Raw genomic sequence first — 11,054 nt, 5'->3', positions numbered from 1 at the left:
TAGGACTTTTTTTAATACATTTATTTTAGGTTTTTTTTTAATATACATAGTAGTTTTTTTACGTTATGTAAACGTTAACAAATTATCATATTTCTTTAGTATCATTTCTTTATAACCTGCCTTTTGTCTGCTGATAACATTAAGCAAACACTTTAATTAATCTACCAACGAAATTAAATAAATCCAAAACTCCCCGCTAGCATTACCCCACAGCATCAAAAATTCATACATACTCTGCCTTGCCGGTATTCGTCGTTTATCTCTGTGATTATATTACATCCCCTCAAAAAACCATATTAACTCTTTTCTTTCTTTATGCTCATAACTATCCCTCAAAAATGTTTACAAACATGCAAAGATATTAAAAAGCAAAAACATCAAAGCGTTGCCGAAAGACAACTTTAGTTTGTTCTTATTCTTTAATTTGTAGGAAATCAAATTTTGCTGTCTCTACATCAAACTTACTCATCAGCAGCAGTTTTGTGTAATTCGGCTTATCAGACTGTTTAACTATTTTTTTATTTTTGGAAGAAGACAAGCAGAAAATGAAATGTATAGTTATAGGGTTGCCAGTGAAAATTAATGTTTTACGTTTCAGTTCAGTGATGATATAAACAATTATTCGCCGCGAAGTTTTTTCATATTCAAAAATATATATGTATATTATAAATACTCTTTCCTTGTTTTAGAAGACTGACTGATAAAATAAGTCAAATTATAATTAAACAGCTAAGAGAAAATGTAACTAATTGGCAACTCTAGACCGATTCTCAAAGTCGCTCACAAGTGCTGTCAATCAAATAGTTAATTAAATCTTAACAAAACATATCTTAATGTGTGTCACCATTGTTGATGAAATGACAGGCCAATTTCGACATACAATAAACAATCGCACATCATAAGAGAGATAAGTTATAAATTCATAAAGACATCTACTAGCAGTATGCCTGTAAAATAGCAATAAAGTGACATCATTAGAAGACTTTAGAAATTAATAAAGCCAAATTATTAAAATAGAGTTAACTCAAAATATTTCGGAAATTTCCCTGTGCAATATTTATTATATTTTCTGCATTTTTCTGACGCAATCTGTTTCAGCTAAGCATATTGAAAATAATTGTGTACGTATAAGTATATACTTGTATATTATTTTATAAATAGTTATTTAGCGTTTTACAGTTATTGGTTAAAAAAGTTCTTTGTTAAACAGTAGCGTCGCAAAATGTGTCAATTTTGCTTCATTTCCTATTTATTGACAACTCGCATTTGTATTTATTAAAAGCTATCATCTCTATTTGTCCAATCTGTCATACTTATGAAAAGTTGAATGCGCTCCTTTTAATAGCGTTATATCTTTTCTACTAACAACACTTTGTCTCTTTAACTATATTAACTTCCATATGTCACTTTATTTGCCGTGTCAACTTCTCTCGCAAAACTTCTTTGAAAATATTTGCAGTTAGTTGGCACCTTCACAGCATGCTTATTTACCAACAAGTTTTACAACTTTCTTTCATCAGTTCTGCGCCAACTTTACTTCGTTAAGAAAATTAAAAAATTTATTTACAAACTTCTTTTATGGTATGGTGGTATGGTTTTTATTGTCACATGCACTTAACTTTAGTGCTTCACCTTCGACAACAGTACTTTTATTCCATTCACCTTCTAAGTTGAAGCACCTGCTCTTGAATATTTACATGGCGCGCAACTATTTACTTTACCTCACGGTCTTTGCTCATACTTTTGCTATAAATACAGACGCATACGCCGCCTACTCTTAATTAAATTTATTTTCCCCCTACTTTTTAATACTTTTGTTGCGTTTTACACGCCGCTAAATTAATCAAACAAAGCAAGTCGGCGACAATAGCCTCCCACAAGCTGACAAGTAGTTTAAATATAGTTTATGCACAATTCACCATAAGCGCCGTTGTCCACTTGTATAATTTCTTTACAAATTTTAAGTGTTAGCGTAGTGTAGAGAAACCCGGCAAATACAATTTGTATTAGAAGTGAGCAATATTTTTTCTTTCGCAGCAATATTTGCTAAAAATTAAAAATTAAACTCAGTTTATTTAACGCGAGTCATTTATAAAACTCGTGTTTATGACGTAACTTCTATATTTTTGTGCTAGTAGAGTTGTAAAAACTCGAAATACGGCATTGCCCGATTTAACAACAAACATTTTTTTATTAAAAGTTCGAGTTTTTGAAACTTATGTTATAAATTAAACTCACATTTGCGATAAAACTATATTTATGCGTTCGTAGAGCTACTACCCGATTTTACGAAAAACATTTGGATAAACTCTAAATTTTTTAACTCGGGTTATTTATTAAACTCGTGTTTATGACGGAACTTCTAAATTTTTGTGCTAGTAGAGTTGTAAAAACTCGAAATACGGCATTGCCCGATTTAACAACAAACATTTTTGAATTAAACTCCGAGTTTCTGAAACTTATGTTATAAATTAAACTCATATTTGCGATGAAAATGCTATATTTATGTGGTGTTAATAGAGCTATTACCCGACTTTCCAAAAAAAAAAAAAAATTTTACTAAACTCAAGTTTATGAAAACCTCACATTCGTTCCGCTGGGCTGCTTGTAGCGTTAACAGACACCAACACTGCCACAATTTGGCGCCTAGTTTGCTCTACCCAGCCCGTACAGCCTCCGCGCCGCGTTGACGCGTGGCAACAAGTAAAAATGGAAAAGCACTTCTCTCGCATTACCTCCATTATGCCTTGACGCTTTTGCTTATCTACACGTTTATTTTTTGTCAGCGGCATTTGTTTTTCATTTTCAATTTATCACAAATACTATAACGGCTTATGTGCAAACAGATCTACTATGCACTCGTGCAAGTACATATGTATGTGTTTGTAACCCATTGTTTACGCGCATAATTAAAAATTCATAATTTTAATATCTACAATCCAACGTGCGTAGTCAAGCTCTGTAGCGTTTTAACTCCTCACCATTCACCATTCACCTGCTACCCCTACCCCACAGCCGCTTCTTCATCTCCTCGTTCAACTGATTCACTTGTTTGCCTTTTTCATGTCATTTGGCTTATCTCCACGCTTTAATTGTGGACACTTCTTGAAATTTATTGTCTCAACGCTTACCATTTTTGTTGTTGCTTGTAATAATACCACATTTTATTATTTCCCCTTGCCAATGTTATTTACGCATATTTTTTGTTGTTCTTGTAAGTATTTCACTTCAGTTGATTACTTTTCGTGTTTAATTAATAATTTAAATGCAAATATTTATGCAAATTAATTGAGTGAGTTAAGTAAATGTTGATGTAGATGTGCATACATACATATGTACATGAAAGGTATAGGGGGCCGTTATAAGTGTATTTGTGGCGTGTGGTGAGGATGCGCAATTATTGAAATAGTGTTCCACCTTTGTTTTTTTATTGATAATTTTGCTTAATTGCCACTAACTTGCGTTTAATGTTCAATTTAGTGCTTAGCTATAAACACTGCTCACAAACTACGAGTTTATCATGCTCCGTAAAAGTATAAGTCCTTTTCACAGCAATGTTTGCCAAAACATTAGGAATTAAACTCAGAGTTTCTTAAACACATATTGAGAATGGTTTATAGATATTATGATCATTAGATATTATAGACATTTCCAAAATAAAGTAATACAAGTTCAATTGACTTCGAAAGCAATAAAATGGGTTTGAACGAAAATAGGTAGTCACGGTTTCTTAAGCAATACAATGAGAAAATTTCAATTTTAACTAAATAGTCACACAGCGTTAGGCTTGAGTTTGAGATAAAGACGCCATTATTATGTTTGTGCGGTTTTCAATAAAAGCAGTAGAGAAATATTACGTCAAACTCAGATTTTCTTAAACTATATATTTTAAATCTCCTTAAACTTGTGTTACAACCACTTTTTGCATTCAAGTTAGCAAACAATTATTATTAACCTCACAATTTCATAAACGCTTCATTGGAAACAGTTACTAAATTTTAAACTTGTCATTATGACGCTACATATAATATTATGTTTATAGAGATATGCTAACTCTCTTTTCAAAAAAACTTTGGAAAAAGAGAACGTTTGGATTAAAGTCGAAGTTTTTCTAAAAAACAAGAAAAAACGTTAACTTCAGTTGCACCGAAGCTAAATACCCTTCACAGGTGCATTTCTGTAAGTAATTATGTGTTCAGTTTGTATGGAAGCTATATGCTATAGTAATCCGATCTGAACATTTTTTTCGGAGATTATATTATTACCTTAAGCAGTAATCCAAGTCAAATTTCGTGAAGATACCACGTCAAATCAGTTTGTATGGCAGCTATATGTTATAGTTAACCGATCTCAACAATTTTTTTAGAGATTATATTGTTGCCATAAAAAATAACTTGTGCCAACTTTAGTGAAGATACATTGTTAAATGTGAAAGTTTTCCATACAAGAACTTGATTCCGATCGTTCAGTTTATATGGCAGCTATATGTTATAGTTAACCGATCTCAACAATTTTTTCAGAGATTACATTATTGTCTTAAAAAATAATCTATACCAAATTTCGCGAATATATCTTATTAAATGCAAAAGTTTTCCATACCAGCAGTAGATTCCGATCGTTCAGTTTGTACGGCAGCTATATGTTATAGTTAACCGATCTGAACAATTTCTTCGGAGATTATATTGTTGCCATAGAAAATAACTTGTACCAACTTTAGTGAAGATACATTGTCAAATGTGAAGTCTTCTACACATCTAGATGTGTATAAGAGACAGGTTGCCATAGAAAATAACTTGTACCAACTTTAGTGAAGATACATTGTCAAATGTGAAAGTTTTCCATACAAGAACTTGATTCCGATCGTTTAGTTTATATGGCAGCTATATGTTATAGTGGTTCGATATCGGTAGTTCCGACAAATGAGTAGCTTCTTGAAGAGAAAATGGTGTTTGCAAAATTTCAAAACGATATCTTAAAAACTGAGGGACTAGTTCGTATACATAGAGACAGACGGACATGGCTAAATCGAATCAGCTCAACATACTGATCATTTATATATATACTTTATAGGGTCTCCGACGCTTTCTTCTGGGTGTTACAAACTTCGTCACAAAATTAATATACCCTGTTCAGGGTATAAAAGTATGTGTAAAGAGAAATTTTTGCATTAGCTCATAATTTGTTAAACTCTAGTTCATTTAATTTTTGTTTCTTTTGGCTAAAAAAAACATTTTTTAATTAAACTTGGAATTTCTTAAACTTTACTTTTATATAAAAAAAATGATCAAAAAAGTTTTTGATTAAAGCGGAGTTCCATTAACTCGTGTTTATAATATTTTTTTTAACTCATAACTCGACTCGATGAGGTTTTAAGGCAAATAAGTCTCTATTTAATAAAAAAATTGTGTCTAAAGAAAAAATTTTAATTAAACTCGGAGTTTCTTAAATTAAATTTTTTCCTTAGCATAAATATTTAGACCGTGGACCACCAATAGAGATATACTATGCTTATTTGAAAAAAATTTTGGTTCCTTAAAGTCCATTTTTTAACTGATAACTCTTTCTCTTTATTTCTTTTTCCTAAAAAAAAAAAAAGATATGAAAAGAGAAAAAGTAGTGCTACGAACTCTCAAGTTTTTTTAATATTTACCTTAAGCGTTTCTCTCTACAACAAATAGTGACAAAGGAAACAGTTTTAAATTAAACTAGGGGTTTTTCGAACCCAACTTTTACATAAAATTTTGTCGAAAGATGTATTGGATTAAGATCGAAGTTCCAAGTATAATTCAAGTATATATTTTTTAGCTTAATTCTTATCATAAAAAAAAAATTTCAAAAGAAAATGTTTTACAATAAACTCGGAGTTTATAAATTTTAAATTAATTTTTTCTTAACATAAATATTATGACTGTAGTCTTAAATTTTTTATTTTTGCCACTAACAACACTAATTGATTATTTTTCTTTATGACTCTTTTCATTATAGATCTGCAAATTTCTACTTAATTTATCAAACGCAAATGCCGCAAAGTAATTAAACTTTCAACAATGACAAAATGGAATTGGAAATGGTAAGTTTTAATACTAGTATAGAAAAATCTTTGCAAATTCCATTAACAAAACAATTAACAAGCTAACTTGACAATAAACTATTACCGCTAAGGAGAGAAGGAACAATTTAAACTTGCAACAAAAAAGTGGCCACAAATGGCTTGTGGTGCTGTAGTGCTGTATAGAATAACATTTAAATGCGAATTTAACACATTTCAACTTAACTGGTCAGAACGAATTCAATTCTACACAGAGCCCGAAGTGTACACATACATGTACACATGAGTGATGGTAGAGAGAAGGTAAGAAATGCTCACACGACTACATGCCCAAGTATCATTTACACGCCAATATGCCTTTTGAAGTTCACTGCTGTGTGCATTAAAGCCATAATGGCTCATTTACAATACTTGAGACAGACAGTCAATGGATAGAAGAAGAAGCGCAGTGTGTGCCGAGCGTCCGAAAAATACAATTCCATTCCTATTGCCACATGCAATTTCAAGTTTAATGCCAAATACATTCCGGCATATATAAATTTTTAATGTGTTCTTGGCTTTCAGCGGCACATAAAAAAGCCTGCACTGCGCTGTCCACTCTTTTGACCCTGTATGGCACCTAATATGGCCGCTGTGTGTGTGTTTGGAAAATCCAATTTCGCATTTTCAGACAGCACGGCAGTCAAAGTGATCCACTCATCAGCAACTCAACCGCAATGGGCATCATATCGCTTTCGAGTTGGGTCCAGCGGCGATAGTGCAATATATGCTATACTGCATATGCCTGTGGAATAAATTTATATATGCTCACAGTTTATTCAACCAGCTCCACTTACAGCTCGAGCTGCTTGTAAGCTAACTTATAAGCTATTTGCCTATTTTACTGCAAATAAGTGTTGCTATTTTGCATTTCTACTCTCCTTGCCATGACAGCTCTTTTGCAAATCTGCTGCATTGCCAGCAAAAATCAAACGGTATATTTATGTAGTTGCCGCTACAACTCAAGCTGTTGCTGTTGTTGTTGCCAACAAGCGACTTGTTGCCCATTGTTAACACTTTATTTTGGCTTTCGTCAGCCTCAAGTTCAAGTCGTCCCTCACTTTGATGCTTTATATTCTTATTTTCAGCTACTTTTTGCAAGGGAATCTTTATGCAATTTTATTTTTTGCAGTTTTGAAACTTTTGTAGTTGTTTATATAATTTTTTTTTTTATTTTATTTTACTTCTTGTATACTTTTTTCTTGTACAATTTATTTTCCTATATTCTTATACATTTTTCTCCTTTTCTTCAAAATCTATTTCTCTGCCACATTTCATTTCCTCTGCAACATTTGATTTATTTTCTTTATTTTCTCAACATACTCATTTGCATACCTCCCCTTCTACGGCGCCACTACCCCCTAACCAACCTTTTCAAAACGCAATTGTAGTTCGTTCCCTTTTAGCCCAAGACAAGCCGCATTTTGACTACCTGCTTGCCACAAGCTACTCTCTGCTATGTTGTCTCCTCACACGTTATCACCTTGCTCACCAAGTCTGCAGCATTGCATAACCTTGCAAGCTAGCATCCAGCCAACTCAACACTTTAGTACTCGTTGCGCTTCAGCACTTTAACTTTAACGAGCTGTTGACTTCTTTCTTCAAAAAACAGATCGCCCGTTCTTCCTGCCAGCTTTTGCAACGTGCTACTGCAACTTCCCAGACTCTACAACGCACAGCGTGTATTTTTACCCTGTTAGTTAGTTTGCGTTTACACACAGCCTCCTCAACGCTATTGACACGACTTGCAGCTGTGTTAGCCAAGTTGTCTGCTCATTCTTTTTGTTTGTTTTTTTTTTTTTTTGCTAGTTTTTGTTCAAGGTCTTTTCTTCTTGCCACTCTTATTGCTTGCTGTCTCTTTTATGCTATCCAGATACACACATACACATACATATGTACTTCAACTTTGTTTATAGCTTCACCGGTTACCGGTTCGCTCAGCCATACCTGCTATCTGCTGCCGACTGCCTACTCTCATTCCAATTGCCATTGCACATTGCCTGGTTGCTCAGCTCATCTCTACAATCTTCAATCTTGTTTAGCCTTTTATTCTCCAGCATACAACATCATACTCATAGTGCCATACCATAGTTTTGAGACTTCTTTCTTTCTTTCCTCATTCTCGTTGTGCGCTCGTAAATTTTATGTTGCCTTAGTTTTGCTCGCATGCAACATGCTGGGGCGACTTTCAAGTGTTTGGCTGTTTGTCTGCTGCACGCTCGTTTAAGTCTAGTTAGCATCTTTATGCTTCACCCCTCACCTGTCTCGGTCCCAGCCTGTGTGTCGGTGTCTTTGCCGTTTGAGTGCGGCTTCTTCTTGTTTAGTGTTTGTGCTATGTCTGATTGCCTGTGTTGAGATAAGTCTGCACGACATGTAAATTCATATGAATTTAAATTTTCAACGATACAAACTATTAAATGCATTTCAAATAAAATATAAAGCGATTTTGGTATGAATGCGCGAAATAAATTAAATAAAACTTAGCTTTGTGGGTAGTTAGATTTCGAAGAGCTCTTGTCAGAACTAAACGACTCTTTAACAGAACTCCTTTTATAAACATTCGTTAAAATATCAACAGAAAGAGTGTTTATATGAGCTGGAATGATGTATTCGTTAATGGTCTACGTCGAAATGTTTTATTTTTCAAATTTAAAGTTGAAATTTTTTCCTCGGTATAAATTTGTATGATCTACAATTTTTTTAGTTGGCAAAATTTGTATTTAAGAGAAAACAAGGTATAAAATTTAGGGGTTTCATAAGGTCTCATAAAGTTATAAGGTATAACGATTCGAAAACATAGCATTGAGAATTGTAAATGTGTAAACTCATTTTTGTATGAAATCCAAAACAATTTTTTTAAACAAGTGTAAAAATTTATAACTTTACGATTTTACGATGCTTTACGACGGGTTGTGAGTACCCCAATTATTTCCTCAGTGCTTGTTTTTAAAATCTACGATTGTCATGATCGATCTTGCTTTCAACGAATGTTTTTTAGCTACTGATGGCTTCATTAGTTGCTAATTTTTGGCTGTATTTTAAGACTTCTATACAATTTTCTTTTGGACCTACATCTTTAATGCTGGATGATGTTGTGTGTGGTTCTATAAATGACGCCATTTTCAACATTTTTTTTTAAATAAGAGACCTCAAATTTTTATATATTGGAAACAATTTTAATAATTTAATCCCTCCGAAATTTTTATTTGGAAAGATTTCAGTTTAATAGGTAGGTAGGTATGGACTGTCTGGACCTAAGCTTTTAGTGAATTCAGCGCGCCTCAGATCCCCTTATTCTATTGCCTCCTCTCTGAACCACACCGTTCTTCTACCGAATTTCAACAGTACAAAAAGTTATTACTATGCAAACAAACATAAAGCATAACGAAATTTTTCTAACTAATTATGAAAAATTCCCTGGAGGAAAATTTTTTTAAATGCCAAAATGTTCCTTTAAAAATATGTTTCTTAAAAATGTGCAGAAAATACTACTGAAATACATAGTATGTTAGTATTTCAGTAGTATTTTCTTAATTTTTGAGTATCTCAACTCCATGAGGAATACTTGCATTCTAAAAACACTTACCAAAGATATGCTGAGATATTTTGTCGAAACTCTACACTCAATTCGTATATCTGCATAATAATACCGCCCTTAAAGCCACTCAGGCTTTCCGCAGTATTGCTGTACATTTACACAATTGCGACTATGACCCTTTCAATCTGTCATCTACCACAATTTTTTTTACTTTATTTTATTTTCACCCATATACACTTTCACAATGGAGGATTTCCCCACGTTTTGCTCACATTCTTACTCATATTCATATATACTTCAATGCGTTTCTGAATTTTCAAAAACGCATATTTCGAAATTCCTTAAGCAGCGTAGCTAGCATACATAACTTACCACACACCGCATGCTAGCGACTATTTCAACACGGCAATACTTGAAAGCTACCGTAGAGTTAAACAAAAACAAAACATCCAACAACAAATCACCCCAAATGACCCAACGTCCCAATGGGTGGTGGTGTGTTGTTTATTTTCACGTGTGCCTGCCGGACGGCGTGCTGCTGTTTGGAAAATTTTAAAAATTCAAAAATAGGCAACTTTGTATTGAAAAATGGCGCATACTTTGCTTTCGTTGCACATTAAGCAAATGCCTGATATCAAACATAAAAGCGTTGTCTGTTTCGCTGCAGCTGTGGGGCGTCCCAAAAGCTCTCTCGCGTTTACTCTTCGCTATAATTTAGTATATTCTGATATAAATTTTTAATCTCGTTTATATGCATAAATAATTTAATGAGCAAAGTATATGTGAAATATTAAGAAATTCTAATGGGAATGTGGAGTAATTGCGCTGCTGCGGGCGGCCAACAGAGTGCTTGTGTGGAAAGAAATATTTTTGATATAAGCGATAAATAGTATTTTTATGTCTCAGTTGGAAAATAACAAATTGGCACGTTTGAGGGTCGGGCAAAGATGTGAAAGACATTTATGAGGTATGCGTGGCATATTAGTAGCGAAGAGCCCCACAATGATAATGACATACCTGATTTAATAAAATGAAAAATTATTTAATTTCGGAATTAAAAACTTAAATTTTGAAAGCATTTCTGTTTTCGGTATAAACTTTATGTAAATTTAAAATGTTTAAACTTATTTTTTTCTTTTTTTTTTTTTGCTTTTTAAAAAGTACAAATATTTTATATTGTTTTAAATTTGTGTTTGTTTAGAAGTTAAAAACGAAAATTATTTCTCAACATCACAAAAAAAAAAATACACATTTAACACAAACAAAACTTCAAACACAGATAATCTAATCTTTTAATAAATTTGAAAGCATTTTTTTCTTATCAATTTGATTATTATAAATTGCTTACTAAAACAAAATAAAAAATAAAAAATATCTCAGCTCTAATCAAAAAGAATGGTTCATTATATTATTTTTTTATTTTATTAT

General features: G+C 32.7%; 1 protein-coding gene across 1 annotated transcript in view; it reads left to right on the top strand.

The window, feature by feature from the left end:
* Positions 1–11,054, top strand: part of LOC108970238 (frizzled-2) — an 80,952-nt gene that overhangs the window by 31,026 nt on the left and 38,872 nt on the right. Inside the window, exon 2 of the mRNA XM_018935510.1 lies at positions 5,986–6,070. The gene's annotated coding sequence lies outside the window, so the exon portion shown is untranslated. The remainder of the gene's footprint in view (positions 1–5,985; positions 6,071–11,054) is intronic.

Source organism: Bactrocera latifrons, unplaced genomic scaffold, assembly GCF_001853355.1.
Source record: "Bactrocera latifrons isolate USDA-ARS-PBARC rearing strain unplaced genomic scaffold, ASM185335v1 scaffold_291, whole genome shotgun sequence".
Taxonomy (NCBI): domain Eukaryota; kingdom Metazoa; phylum Arthropoda; class Insecta; order Diptera; family Tephritidae; genus Bactrocera; species Bactrocera latifrons.
Note: the sequence above shows the minus strand (reverse complement) of the source record. Positions and strands in the feature narration are given on the sequence as shown.